This window comes from Melospiza melodia, chromosome 2 (assembly GCF_035770615.1).
Source record: "Melospiza melodia melodia isolate bMelMel2 chromosome 2, bMelMel2.pri, whole genome shotgun sequence".
Lineage (NCBI taxonomy): Eukaryota > Metazoa > Chordata > Aves > Passeriformes > Passerellidae > Melospiza > Melospiza melodia.
The window spans coordinates 66,530,634-66,546,284 of NC_086195.1; the positions used below are offsets into that span (position 1 = coordinate 66,530,634).

General features: G+C 40.8%; 1 protein-coding gene across 3 annotated transcripts in view; it reads right to left on the minus strand.

The window, feature by feature from the left end:
• PAK1 (p21 (RAC1) activated kinase 1) overlaps positions 1 to 15,651 on the minus strand; it is a 98,924-nt gene that overhangs the window by 81,350 nt on the left and 1,923 nt on the right. For 2 of the 3 annotated variants that reach the window (XM_063148701.1, XM_063148695.1), the window contains exons 1-3: positions 5,152 to 5,329; positions 4,778 to 4,899; positions 4,348 to 4,462 (exon numbers count right to left, since the gene is read on the minus strand). The gene's annotated coding sequence lies outside the window, so the exon portion shown is untranslated. Of the gene's footprint in view, positions 1 to 4,347; positions 4,463 to 4,777; positions 4,900 to 5,151; positions 5,330 to 10,713; positions 10,797 to 15,651 lie in introns of those variants that run through there. The other variant, XM_063148693.1, reaches the window with a different exon arrangement.

The following is a 15,651-nucleotide window of genomic DNA, read 5'->3' on the forward strand; positions in this document are numbered from 1 at the left end:
ACAAATCAATTTTCAATTTATTTCCTCTCATTATTGCTAGACAGTCTCAAATGCAAAGTGAAAAAAACCACCATAAATATATTTATAGCTAATGTAATAAATTAACACCTGTATGCTATATTAATGCATGAAATTTGCTAAATTAAAATGATAAACTAAAATACTATATTTGGCTCAGTCACTTAGCAACAGCTGCATCAGTTTAAGACATTTCCATTCTGCAGCTGTTAGCTGGTACCTCAGGCTGGAGCTCCCGTAGAATCACAGAATGGTTTGACTTGGAAGTGACCTTAAAGCTCATCTTGTTCCAGCCCCCTACCATGGGCAGGGACACCTTCTACTAGACCAAGAGCTCAAGACTTGGTCTAGTGGTCAGACCAGGTTACTAGACCAGGCCCCATTCAGCCTGGCTTTGAACACTTGCAGTGATGGGGCCGCCACAGCTTCCTGGGCAATGTGCGATGGGTGCCTCACCACCCTCACAGGGAAGAATTTCTCCCTGGTATCTAATCTAATCTAAAATTTCTCCCTGTTATCTAATCTAATCTACACCCTCTTTCAGTTTAAAGCCATTTTCTCTTGTCCTCTGACTTCATGCCCTTGTCAAAAGTCCCTCTCCAGCTCTCTTGTAGCCCCTTTAGGCCCTGGAAGGTGCCCCTCCAGGACACTGGAAGGTCTTCCCAGAGCCTTCTCTCCTCCAGGCTGAACAACCCCAACTCTCTCAGCCTGTCTCCAGAGCAGAGGTGCTCCAGCCTCCTGATAATTTTCTCAGCACTAGTCAGATCCATATCCCCTCCATGCTGAAGACCCCAGAGCTGGATTCAATACTCCAGGTGGAGTTTCACTAGAGCAGAGGGGCAGAATCCCCTCCCTCGCCCTGCTGCCTGCACTGCTTAGGATACAGCCCAGGACACAGCTGAGCTGTGAGTATTGTCGGGTCATGTCCAGCCTCTCATCCACAGCACTCCCAAGTGTTCTCAGAGCTGCAATCAATCCATTCATTCTCCAGTCTGTATTGATACCAGGAGCTGCCCAATCCACATGAAGAATCTTGCACTTGGCCTTTTTTAACCTCATGAAGCTCCCACAGACCCACTTCTCGAGCTTGTCCAGGTCCCTCTGGATGCCATCCCATCCTCCAGGTGCATCAGCTGCACCACACATCTTTGTGTCATCTGCAGACTTGCTGAGGGTGCCCTCATCCCTCTGCCAAAGTCAGCAGAAGGAAATGTGTTGCCTGCATTTTGCCTGCTTCTCTCCAAAACCAATTGTCTTAATTCAGATGCATATTTATCATCTATCTACTGGTTTGGTTTTGTCATCAGGCAGAAGCCTCAGCACCTGCTCATTCTGACAGCTGTGAGGTGAGGCAGTACCCCACACCAGAGGGGCAGAACAAGCAGACACATCTTAAACTGCCACAGCAATAATCACCAGAGTGTACTCAGCAGTGCCTGAAGCAAAGATTAAAGTAGAATCGAGAAAAAGCATGAAAGCGCCCAAGGAAATAATCACAAGAAAAATTGCTACAGGAATTTTGTCACAGTGCAACAAACTATTTAGAAATTACTCTGCCAAAAAGAAGGAGCATAAAGGTTAGGAGATACCCCAGGGATAAGGGACATCTAGTCTTGGTCCAAGCTATCTTGGCTACCCAACTGCAATGCTGTGGTTATTTATTTACTTGTTTCCTGATGTGACTGTGAGTGCTGTGATGTGTGTTCAGGTCAGTGCTGCTCCCTGTGAGGCAGGTGTGCCTGGGGCACAGCTTCCAGATCACAACCCTCAGTGGATGCAGATAAAGGAATGCCTTGAGCATCATGGGTAGAATTAAGAGCAACACAGAAGCTGAACTGTGAACTCGCCAAGAAAAATTCAGAAAACAAGAAACTTTGCCATCCAGAAAGAAATCTCTTGGGCTGGTGATTTTGAAGGACAATGCTTTTGAATCTATACACCTAAATTCCAATAAAATAATGCTTCAAAATTAGTATTTTCATCCTTAGAGATTCCTGCCAGAGAATGCCACCAGAATAAACAAATTCAATAAGTTACATTCACAGAAAGATCATATCTGTGGCATGGTGCTTACATTTTCTTGTTCAAATGGATCAAAGAAATGTCTCTCTGGGACCTGCAGCATCTCCAGCTTCACTGAATGCCCTTGGGCAGGGCATAGTGGTGTGTCTGGAGCAATGGGGTACCAGGTATCACCAGATATCATATGCTATTCATCAGGCTGGAACTCCCTCAAGCACAGGGATGCTTTCTCCCATGCTTTCCTTTGGCAAGAAAATCTACACAAAATCCACAAGAACAGCACTGCAGCCTCCATAACAAAATTTAAGATAAGGATGGTGCCATCATGCTCAGCCACAAAGAAGCTATTGGTATGCTGGAAATCCTGCTTGTTTTATTAATCATCCTAATTTTTCATTCTATTGTCTTTCTTCATGAACAGAAAAAGACAGCAAACAGCTAGCCTGTTTCTTCTGCTCTTAGCCTGTGTATAATCTGCACAGTCACCAGGGATGCCACAATTTTTGGGTGATGCATTTCAGTTTTAAAAACTAAGCAGACAAAACATGCACCCAGCATAGGCAGTAAGTCATTAAAATCCTATTAAATGTCCATACATGAAAATCATACCTGGATCACATCTTATACAGACCAAGTTCAAGGCCTCCATCTGATGTTTTTATCAGCACCCACAATGGCAAGGCCATGGCTTGTAGGCAGCACCATAACAATAATTTTGAGTAATCATTTCCAGCCTAAATGATCCAGTAATAATTTGCCAAGCCTGAACTCACAGCTCCAGCATGACACACACAACATCCAAACCACCCACTGGTACTGCAAAGAGCAGGAATTACTGTGCTTATTTATTTATTTCCACTGGGAGCAGCACATCCTCTTGTAGAAATGGAGGAAAGCCATCCAACATTGCAGATACATGACTAATCTCTGTAACAAACAGGCACTGAAATACACCCAGGAAAACAACCTAATAAGCTGAGTGGGCCAAATCCTCCTCTGCTCAGTATCCTTGATAGTCATTTATGTCATGCCAGGGAGTAAGATAACAAGAGTTTGTTGCCTGTTTTGCCCACACTATGTACATATACAAATTAGAGCTATTAAAAAATATATTTTCAGCTTATATGCTACTATATTCAACCACTAGTAAGTCCACTTCAGCTTTTGTTAGCCTAGGAAGGAATTGCATGTGGTTCCTTCCTACTAATGGAGCTAAATTTCTTTCAGCAGATGGTCTTCAGGCTTAATAAGTAAATCTAGAACTGAAGATTTGTGTTGAAACATGAAAAAGAACTAAGCAGGTTGCTATCATTAAACAAATTCCAATCAGAGATGGCCAGTGCCTATATCTTTTCCTGGTTTTCTTTCCCAAACCGTGGAAGGTAATGTGATGGCTGAGAAAATCACAAAAACAGCAGGTTACAAGGCTTACTTCATAAGGGAAAATAAACTGAAATGCATTACCTTAAGTGCTTTTAAAAAATAAATCAGCTCACCAAGCAACCCAAATCCTCAAAACCTATATAGGAAGTTCTCTACTTCCAAAGTGTTCCCCTTCTCCAACCTTCTAGGTCTGTTTTGGTTTGGTTTTTTTAACAGCACAATTATTTGAAGGTATCCAGCATGAGCAGAAATGCAGCTGAAATCATTGCTTTGCAAAGTGTGAGGAATGAGAGATTTCCCTTTCAAGCCCACTCTGCAAACTACTTCCAAAACCAGTTGAGTCTTGGTCTACTTTATAAAATAGTATAAAAAAGATGTTTTGTAGGTTTGCAGGCAGTACACAGAGCAGAATTTGCACTTGCCCAGGACTTACCAGCAGACCATGTCAAGCACACAGTCACAGACAATTTTATATACCCAAATAAGCCAAAAACCTCTGTGCACAGCCTACACACATGCAGAGACATCTGCTAGCTGTCAACCCAGACAGAGCTTGGCAAAATCAGAGTGGGGTTCACCCCTTTTCCTGTTTACCTGCATATTTTCCATGAGTCTTTCCTTAATGACCTGTTAGTTTAACATAGACAATATGGCACAAAACAACCAGTTTAACGCCCTCACAGGATGCAATCGTGCAAAATCCCAAATAAGTGGGAAACTTTGACCTCACCTGTTTATGTTACCTTTCTTGCCCTAATCCTCACTTTCGCCTGTTTAGCTCAGTTATCTTTGTGGCAACACACCAACTACTTCACTGAAGTTTCAAGAGATCCCATTTTCCTTGTCAAAGATCAGTTATTTCACAAAATAAAGATACTCTTGTTGTGATACTATCTATTTTGGTTAACTCCTTTTACTTCTTACCTGATCTCCACTTGTTTCTAAATTCTCCAGATTTGTTGTCAAACCTCTGCTTCCATCAAGGCCAGATTAGTTCTCCTGAGAGGCTTACAGGCTAAGCTGCAGTTTGCTGGTTGCTCTGCAAGATGGCCAATGAAGAAATAGCACACTTGAGACCTCTGCTCCACAGAGATTTGGGCTTTCTTTAAACTAATTTGCCTTTTTGCTTGCAATGCAATTCCAAACAAAGCATTATATAGCAATGAAGTCATAATGTCAAAGTGTTATTTACACTTTGATTGCAAGGGAACTGTTTTGTTAGCTATGCCCACTATTTTTGTTTGCTGTGGTGTCACCTTCTGTGGCAGAGAGGGACGTCATTAGGAACATCTAGAGCAGCACTTCTCCCTTGTCTAACAAAGTAATCATACAAAGTGTGATCGCTGGTACTTACTGCAGATCAAGAGAAGGCAGCTGATGAAACCGAAGTTTGTCTGAGCACATGAGATGACTTTTCTTATTATTCCAATTGGAATGGAAGATTTTGATCCTGCAGTTCATCCACATGCCTGCAATCTGAGCCAAATTCTCCTGTCAGTCACGCATTTGCCACACAGTCCTTCCAGGTGTAAGTCTACAGACTTCCATGCAATCAAATCACAACATATTTAGTCTACTGTTATCTATTTTTCCTTTTCACCAAATCTTTTATCCAGGCATCTAGGATGCTGCAGAAAGCAAAGCGTATCACAAAACCTCCCTGTATTAAACATACCAAATAAGTTTAAAGAAGAAAGGTGAGACACAGCTGCCAAAGAATGTACTGACCTCCAAGAGAGACCCAAAGAAAGCTGGAGCAGAACGATGGCTGGCATCCACAGGGACTGAGCTCCTCAGACAAGTTGCCTGACCTGAGAAAGCCCAATTCCCACAGCTCACTCAGAGGGGACTGCTGGATGAAGAACAAGACAGACAGACTGTCCCTGACAGCCTGCCTGCCTGCCTGAGGCAAGAAGTGACACTCACTGAAGCATTTTCAAGGAAGACAATTCTACCTGGTTCATGTGCTACAAAACCAAGCAGCTTATCTAATACTGTAGGAAATGCATGGATGCCAGAAACTTTCACAGTCATTACTGCATGCCCAAGTCACTTTGAGCTCTGTGGGAAGGAAAAGAAGAATGGATGTCTTCAAAACCACAAGCACTTACAACGAAACAAAATTACAATCTCTATTGTTTGTTAGCACTCAGCCTGCAATATTCAGCTGGGGAGCTCTAAGCAGTAAGGCTTAAGGATTTTAAAACGTTTTATAGTACAAATTATTACTAACCATCTTTATCAGCACAAAATTTACACTTCTGTGGTGGTAACAAAGGACAGAAGAGATTACGCAAAGAGAACATGTCTCCAGTTCGAAAAAGCACACAGTCTAAAGAGACAAATCAGGGACTACACACTGCTATTTGTTCTCCCAGCTCCAAAGCTCATACGTCTCAGTTTTTCAAATGCAGTCCAAGATAGAAGTAACTGAAAACTCTGGGCTTCTGACAGCTATTCCGTGTTGTGACTGCAAAGCTTTGGAATCCTTGCCTAGGGCTTCCAGGCTCTACCTCCATACAAACAATACACAATGTTAATTAAACACACAAAAAGGAGACTGAAAGAACACTCCTGAAATTTGCAAATCTAAGCATTTGAAGGCTGCAAAATGCCAAAGTGAACGTAAGCTGCATCACCTTAATTATTGCCCTTTGAATATATCCCTTATGGTGGATTTTAATTACCTGAGTTGGTGCTGTTTTTCCACAGGTCCCAGCTTCCTCATTTGGTTCAAAAAAGAACACTCACTCAAGAGAAGATTGATGTCATTTGTCTTTAGGCACCAAGTTTATGCAATCTGAGTCTTAAGTAAGCTGAGTCTTCTTTGGAAATACAGAGCTTACCACAATGAACTTACAAAACCATAATTCAGATATCTCATAGATATGTCAGTAATCCACCTTTTAAAGCAACAGCAGCTCAATTCCTTTCCCCCCCCTAATTTCTGGCATGTTCCAAAGTTTTATTCACTGTAAACTGGCCAAAACTGAAGAGGGAAAATATTAATTTATTCTACAATTTTCTATGATTTTCATCATGATAGAACCTCAGAATTTCTTTCTTATTTTTATATTATCCTAGAAGATGGAGGAGTTATCTCTCCAGTCCTATAGGGAACATCTCTTGCTCAGTCTCAGTTTCTCACTTCCCATACATCCTGTCATTTCTGTTTTGTTGGTCCAATATATTTGTCCCCACACACATCAAACTGTTTAGGCAAATCTTTCTCTACTCCCCCACAGCCAATCCAACACCTTCATAAGGCCAGTCCTAGTTTCCTGTTTATGTCCCCTCTCTCCCATCATCTCATCCAGCCTCTGTCATTCTCCCACCCACTGTTTTATTTTATTGTTGAAGTTTAGCACAACTCCCCAGAACATAAGAAGTGAGATTCTTTTTTAAAGGCTCCTGACTTGGCCAAATTTAGGTCAATTTTCACAGGCACAAGAAGTGCAGACCTGACACATAACCCGTCCTCTTGCCAAACAAAAAAAAAACCAAAAAAACCAAACCAAAACAAAAAAAAAGAAAAAAAGAAAAAAAGAAGAAAGAAAAAAAAAAGAAACAACCCAAAATCCAACAAATTAACAAAAAACCTATACCACAAAAGCATCTGGGCTTCTAAGATATTTTAACACGGAAAACCAACTTATTCTTCTCTTATCATACTGGGAAATGACTAACAATCTCTGGCTGAAATTTCAGGGGGAGGTAGGGATGAGTCAGCCCAAAACAGACCCCTGGCTGAAAAGCATCAGAGTTAATTAAAACTAAATGGTCTCAAACAGAGGCCCCATTACAAGTCATTAAAGGAAATAGATTATTTTTTTGCAAGTTATGCTTTTTTGTGGTCGCCATATAAGCTGTGATTACCCTGGTAAGATATCAGTCACAATTCTGAAGAAGTTTGAGTTATGGTCTACTGACTCTTAGTTCAGTAGATTTATCTCAGATTGTAAACACTGAGGGAATTAGGTTTTCTCACATTCTTATTAAATGCTTCACCCAATGGGATCCATGCAGCAAATTGGTATGTTTTGAATAGTTTTGTTTTAAATGCATTGCATTCTTTAGTGTACAAAGGCTACCTTTTTTTTCCCTCCATTCTCCCTTTTCATTAGAACCAGTAGGATTCAATTTCCTTGTAGTATTAACAAGTCTAGTTCCCTGGCTCATCGTAAGTGTGTGCCTTGAAATCTTAAGCATTTATTGTCCTTGTTATTGGTGGTTTACCAGTTGGAGATTATGGAATTGGTCTGGAGTGAGCATGTTTGCAAACACTGATGCAGAATCCTACATAATCAAAATTTCTTTTAAGCCCTAGCTCATTAAGAAAGGCTCAGGCTCTTTTTAAGGTACATTTACTTCTGAAAGTAAATATATGTCTTTCTCACTTTTCTGACCTTCAGTTTCAGTTTTGCCCTTATATGCAAGTCAGTTTTCCCCTGTGCAATTTGGGTCCAAATTCCCTTTTCAGAGATTGGGCTGGAGATTCTGCTGAGAGCAGACTGGGAGAGACATTGCATTTCTGAAATCATCTGTTTGGTCCTCAGCTCAATTAAAACTCCTCTTACTGTTTAAATTTATTGTTTAGACAAACTGTGCAGGGTCAGTGGTGCTCTGGCACAGCCTAATGAACCCTGATGTAACTGGTAACTTGCCTTTGGCTTTTCTTTAAAATTACTTCCCAGGTTTCTTGGAGGTTGTTGTATTTTAGCAAGGAGAAGTATTATTGACAGTAAATGAGCCCGCACATTTTTCAGCTGTGATTCTCAGAACATAACTGATAACATGACTGGAAAGGAATCCTTGAATCATGAATTTGTGTTCTCTGCTACTACAAGCATGGGAATCAAAGCTGAAAATAAATGTGTTTGGTTTCTGGCTTAGCAATGATTGCCTACTTCACATTTCACACATCTTTCCATTTGTTCTTGTGTTAATATTGTTTTTTACATTGACATCTCTCTGCAGAGCTTTAGCTTCTTCCACGTATTCTGAAACAGCAACAAGAGACATTTCAAGATTTCATTTGCCTTTATCTAGGCACATCTTACAGCTGATCCACAGTACACTGGTAGCTAGCAACTGAATCCAGATGTTTTACCTCTACTCTTTCTGCAAATCTCCTGTCTTCTATCAGATTTTTTTCCTTACTCCCCAGTATATGACTTCTATTACTCCAGTCCTCAAGATTATGCAGGCTTCCTACATGATGTTCCAGTTCTTCTTTGTTTTGATTTTGTCTTCCAAGTTTATGTCATTGCTAAATTTAATTAGCAAATTTTCTCTTGCCTAAAAATTAGCCCTGAAAATATTGTTAATTTAGTGCTTTTATGGGTTTTTGTTTGTATTGTATCACTGTTCTCTTGACATGCCTATAAAAACATTTCTCTTTATTAGATCTAAGTGGTTATCTAAGCAGTTAGCACAGTTGTTACTTTTTCTATAAACTTTAGAAGTGTAATTTTTCATGGTTACTTGGCCCCTAGGTGGACTGGGAAATTGTTATGGCACTTCATTCAAATTCCTCAATAATATGGTAACTAAAACTATTTCATTTGTTAAGTTCAGAAATGTTATCTACCGAGAAGAAAGGCATCTGTTCATAGTTCTCAGGACTATTTTCCCCTAAGAATCCTAGAAACTCATTTCAGTCACATATTGAATTGTTTTTTGAAATCCTGCAGGCTAGAAATCAAAGAAAGTGGGAGAAAATGAGTGTTCATAATAAAACCTTCAATTCTGGGAAACCAGTGGCATTACAGAAAATTAGCAGTTGTCTATGGTTGTACACTGGCTGAATCTGACCCCAGGTGACATGGAAGTTTAGGCTTGAGAGACTTCAATGTGGCACCCTTCATCAGGTCAAAACTCATAGAAAGTTAGAATAACTGAGAAGCAGCAGGCTTGACACAGTACTTGTTTCTAAGATCTTCTGTCTCAGTGTTACCCTTCAAGTAACATCTTATTATCTGTCTTGAAGTATGATGTCTAACATCTTACTGAGGAAAAAGGGTCTCTTGATACTCAGTGCCCTCATCTCACCCTCATGAAAACTTTCAAAGCTCCATTTGATTCAGATTGGGCCCAGCATGTCCACAGCAAATAGCAAACCCACTAATCAATTTTTAGGCCCAGAGCACCTCAGTAGAAGCAGTTGAAGATAAAGAAAACCCAAGAAAATCATAGCCAGTCCTCTGAGCACAGATTGTGCTTGAAGTGGCTGGAGAGAGTATCTGTCAAGGGTGCCAATACTTGGATTTTGTGATCAAGGTTAAAACCTGGGAGTCAAGAGGCTCCACATAATCCACAGCCTTCCTGTCATCTCAGCCAAGGCATTTAACAATCTGTTGATTTACTGCCCAGTAAAATGAGCAATGTTGCACTGCATCTTGTAATAGTGCTGTGAAACACACTTTTTAATGCTCAGGCAATATTCCAATATCACTGTGATTTCTAATTAATTGTATTACATGAGGGATAGAGATCCCATCTGAGATGTGACTGCATGCCACTCGGCAATGCTGATCCATACACCCAAGTGTTGACAGGGACAGGTGACAAGTAGAAGGCTGCAGACAGGCTCAGCTGGATTCAAAACAAGTCCACAACACATGGTTATGCAATAAGGATTAGACTGCCCATCTCTTGACTAGCATGCATGTTTTGCTACCAGATGACCTCATCTCTCACAGATGAGTTATGATGTCTTTATGGAAGGAATACTACTCAATGCTTCTTCTTATGCTGCAAAAAAATTAACAGATTTGAATATAAAATATAAGCAAACAAAATAATCCCCCATAGAAAAAAATACTATATCTGCTTGAGTGAATTGAAAGAAACCCAGTTGTGTTAATAAAGCTTTGATCTTAATAAACTTTCAAAGCAATTATGTGAATGCAATGATAAACAGGCATGACATGTCTCCTAGTAGTAGAAGCAGCAACTTCACTAGTCACTCACTCAAAATGATCTTCCTGTCTGACACTGAAGTTCTCCTTTGCTTCAGCCTCATGGCATCAGGAGCAGACAATGAACAAACACACCTTATCAACAGCAACTCCAGCAAAGACAAGCTTACAAAATGCTCTCTCTGAAGGAAACCACAATGGACATGGGCAGGGTACAGCTCAAGGTGAAGGTGCAAACACAAAAACAGGCATAAATGAATCATGCTCCTTTTCCACAGTTCTGCAAGCTTTCCTTTGGCACCAGAGGCAGACAACATGAGAGCCAACTACAAGTTGTGATTGTTCCCTTTATATCTGGTTCCCCACTCACCTTTGGTCAAGCTTGCTGCTGCAACTGTCTGGTTCAAATCCTTCTAAGATGGGCTGCCTCCTTCTCTCAAAATCTTTCATCACCTGTTCATAAAGAAAAGCAGAGCTCCATTTTGCTTTCTGAACTACTGCTATTGTACTTTCAAGGCTGTAAGCCACACATGAGTCATTATCAGTAACAACTGAGAGAGGGAGAACAAAAGAGCTCACTTCTTTCCCACAAAGAAACTTCTGGCACGCTTGCTAACACCTTTTTTGATAGATGCTTTCATACATGTCGAGGGAATGTGATGTCTGATTAGTGGTTCAGGAGGACACTTGGCAGGTGTGCACCAACATCATACAGAGAGATGATTTACACTTGAATACACAGTTTACCTACAATCAAACTCGAATCCAAGGTGCTTTGGTAACAAGTGCAAAAGGGAGCACTACCAGCGCAGGCCCTCCTGCTCACACAGTACAGTGAATGCCACTCACAACCCAGATACACGAAGGAGAAAGACAAAACTGAGGGTGAAACAGGTTGAAAAGTTTCCAAAGAGTGTAAAGACAGTGTGTTGAAAAGACTGCTGGATTTCAAGCCTTTAACCCGGCCTTGCAAAACACAAAGACATACTAAATCTATTTCAATGCTACATGAGACAATATAGTCTCTAGAAACTGTATGGGTACAAAAATATTAATTGGAGCTACTCTAAATCACAGTGGTAATTTATTTGTTGGTTTTCATGGTACTTCATAGGGAGAAAGTTAAGTATTAGTGAGAGCAAGCACAATTCAGAAATTGATCTTTCTTTTCAAGTTCAGCAGAATATTGTGTTTTGCACTTACACGTTTCTTTTTCCTGGAAAAAACACAGGTAAAAAGAAAACAAAACAATGATATTTTTTGTTGATCTATGGCACTATGCATATTAAACAGCAGCAGAGATTTCAGTTGGTTCTTTTGGAGATTGTAGTCCTAAACATACTTGAAAATTAGTCATTTCATCTCAGGGCCTTCTACTATTTTTTCGGCATTTACAATTCTTAAAATATGGTTCTATGTAACCTCATATAATCAAGTAAAGTATGTTCATAAGTAACTTAAAAATTCTTTTAAAGTTGGGTGTAGCAGACATATTAAGACAACAAGCATTCACTTGATGGACTCCCTGTTCAATACAGGACCTTGTTTTAAGGCAAGCAGTTTGATTCTGGAACAAGCTTCAAACAGATGGAAAGCAACATGATGGGAACAAAAATGAAGGACTGCACACTGTGCAATTTTGTTAGCAAGTGTCACTTCACTGTCATGAATGGGCTATGGAAGCTAACAGCAACACTTCAGAAATGCAAAGCTAAGGATCATTTTTGTATTACAAAATCCAGAGGAGGGGTTGGAAAAAACAAACAAAAAAAGATAAATGGCCTTGAAAAGCAAGAGCCTCTAAAATGTGAAGCTTTTCCTCTGCCTTCAGCTTTTTAAACTTTTATCTTTTTTGATTAGAGTGAATTTAGTGGGCCCTTGCAAACCTCATGAAGTTCGTCAAAGCCAAGTTCAAAGTTCTGCGTATGAGTCAGGGCATTCCCAAGTAATGATTTTGTCTATATTAATTTGTATATGTCTTGTTACCTCAGAGATTATGAACATCAGGTGGTTTAGTGATTTCCTGTGTCCATGATTCACCTCATAAAATAACATTGCTTTTTATACTTACAGAGGAAAAAAAGTCCTTCCCATCAAAGCAAACAGCATGATTAGAAAACAAAAATCAGTGGTCTGCTAACTCAGTGCTAGAGGTGCAAGGTGGCCAGTCATGACCACAGAGCAAATAAACCTTCTGGCCATTTTGTATGAGGCAGTAACCTTTGGGGGCAGAGTAGGGGAACAGATGGAAGCAAGGTCCCTTCAGCTCCTGGTGTTTAAACCAAACAGGGTTTGCAAAAACAGATTTTCAGTCCAGTGGCCAGGCCTAGTCACTGTGATTATACTCACATTAGTAAATTAAACAAGTCTGGGACCAGTCTCTGCCCCTGAGGCCAGCTGGCACAGTGCATCCAATGTCCAGTCTATGAAAGCCCCAAAAAGTCTGTGAAAGCACAGTCTGCCTATTTGTAATGTATCCCCTAGCCCACACCCTGGAATATTTTGGGATACTGCTCATTGGCCCAGGCTAAAACCATGTAAGGATTATGAGAATCAGTGACAGAGCTGAGTTCAGTGCTCAGGAACATCCCTGGTGCTGTTTAATTTGCTGGTATCGGCAGAGCTTTGAAGAGTCTCTACAGTTCCCACACTTTGATCTGTGCCAATGCCCTCACCAAGTCCTTGTGGCAAGAGCCCTCACAGGCAGTGGCATTTCTTACCTGAAATCAAAGGCTCCCAGGTGTATTGTATAAGAGCTCAGACTCCTGTGCACTGAGCAATTCCCCTGCTGCTGTGATTCCTGGCTCTTCCCTACTGCCCATGCACCAGGATCTCTCTCTGCACACCAGAGCTGCCCTCTGGTGCAAATTCTGCCTCTGGCATCCAACTGCTGTGAAACGTAGCCAGAAAGGGGAAATGTCCCAAACCTCCATAGCTGCTTGCTAAGAAAAGGTGTGCTGAAGCTGTGCCTGAGCTTGCCAGGGCCTGCTCAACAAGGATTTTCTGTTTGGAGGCACTATGACTACTTTTACTTTCTGTATTTCCAAGGCACCTTTAAATGTCAGACTAATTTTGGGGGAAACCAGCTGAACCACAAGAGAGAAAACAGGGCACACAGATTCCCTGGCATATTGTTACCTGAACTACAGATTCAGCTCCTCTGCAATTATTCATTGACATTAATGTGGATGGAAGTGTTTGCCAGCATTTTCCAGCATGATAATGCCCAATTTCCCCCCTGAAAAACCCATCCAAGAATTCTTGGCATGTTGATACCCTCTGAATGATTCAGCCTGCCATAGAAAAAGGAAGTAGATGAGGTAATTTTAGGAAGGAAAGGGGCTGAAACCATACACACAGCTAGGAATAGTTAACTGCATACAGAAGAAGCAGGAAATACAAGGGCTTGGGCAAAGAAGGAAAGTAGGAATACAGACAAATAGGAAGGAAAATACAAAGACTTATTTGCATGGAAGGGAATATGGAGAAAAGAATGTGGAGGGATTCTGAAATGAGGAGAAAAGAAAATGGGACAAATCAGACCAAAGGGAAATTATATATGTCCTGGTATAGAGCAGGCAGGAACATGAGAGAATCTTGTTCAGGGAGGAGAGAGCATACACAAGGACAGCCTGGAATGGGACAGAGCTACCAATGCCACCAAGAAGAAGAAACTGATGAGCCTAATTAATTTAGTACCAAAACCTGTATGTTGTAAAATTAATTTTAAGAGACATTTCAGGCTTGAACACTCAGTTTTACAAATTACAAAATTAAGGGCTTGAATTTATACATACGGGATCTACTATTCTCATCTCCTTGTGGCAAGATACAAAATAAAGCTCCTCCAGGAGCGCACCAAGAACAATTGTTTGGAATGGCACTACCCTCTAGTGGTCAAAAAATACAGTTATATGTACACCAGGAAGTAACATATTCACAGCTGGTCCTACAGATAACTAAAAGGTACAATCAATTCCAATCCGCACTCCAGTAATCCACCTTAAGACCGTGCTGTTAAATCAAACATCTTATTAGTCTGTTTTAAAATGAAAAATTCATGACTGGTCATCTGGACAAGTATCTGTCCAGGGCTCTGAAAGAGACTGGGGCTTTTTTCTTCCAGATCACATCTACAGAACATCATTGCTGGGAAAAGCAGTTGTTTCAATGCATAGTTTTCATGAAGGTTTTTTGAGACTACATAATGACTTAACACAGTCGTGTCTCCTGCCTTGCCTCACTCAGGTTTTTTTGACATCTAATCTTGTGCAAACAGTAAAAGCCAAATACTAACTGCTCTGGCGTTTTCTCCTTTCCTCTCTTTATATCATCACTGTTCAACTACTGTGTTTCCCCTCTCCTGTTAAAAACAACCCTATTTCTCAAAGCCAAATGCAACTTCCAAATACTCTTTTATCACCAGACTTCTCAAGCCCACATGTCTCAAGGGTCCTGCATTTCTGGAAATGAAGAAGAGCTTGTCATGTCACTCCCTTCTAGAGAAACAATTCTGTATGCTTCAACTGATCTTTTTGGTAGGTTGACCTTCAACTAAAGGCAGGCTATTGTTGCTTGGAAGTAACAGATTTGTGTCTTGCCTCCTTGCGGACCTTGATCGGGCATAAGTCATTCCTGCGAGGTCTGATCCACTGTCATTGATGCCACCTTGTGGCAAAAGTACTGGATATTGGAATTCTGGAAAAACATTCAGCATTTGCCCCTCCTTGCAGGTGCATTGAATAGCAGCACAGTGGTTACTGCTGCTTGCAGTGCTTCAGTTTTAGAGTTCATAACATCAGTATTTGGACACTCCTAAAAACAGATCACCAGTCTGTAAAAGAGAGGGGGAAAAATAGGACGAAGCACCGCAAAATACATTTATTTTTGTTTTATTAGGGTGAAAACTAAATCAGTATAACCAATGTCACATGGCACAACCATTCATGTGCTCAGAGCTTGGGCATTTTTTTCTCTTTTCCCACCAGAAAAACACAGTGGCAAGAGGTACAACCCACTCCAAATACTGTAAAATAGCACTGCAGGGAGAGACTGAAGGAAAATTCAGCCCCAGCCTAACAGGACAGGAAGAATTTCCCAGTTATCTCATGCTGGGCTCACCCTTCTCAGTTACCAGGCCCAAATAATTATCCTAAAGGAGCCCATGCCTATTTTTCCAGGACAGTCCTGATGCCATTTGGGCCCTGCTATGAATGCCAACATTACCACATTCAGCAGAATGAGGCTGATGCCTATTTTTAGCATTGCTTCCACTGGAGAAGCCTGGGAATCAGCACCTGCTTCCTCC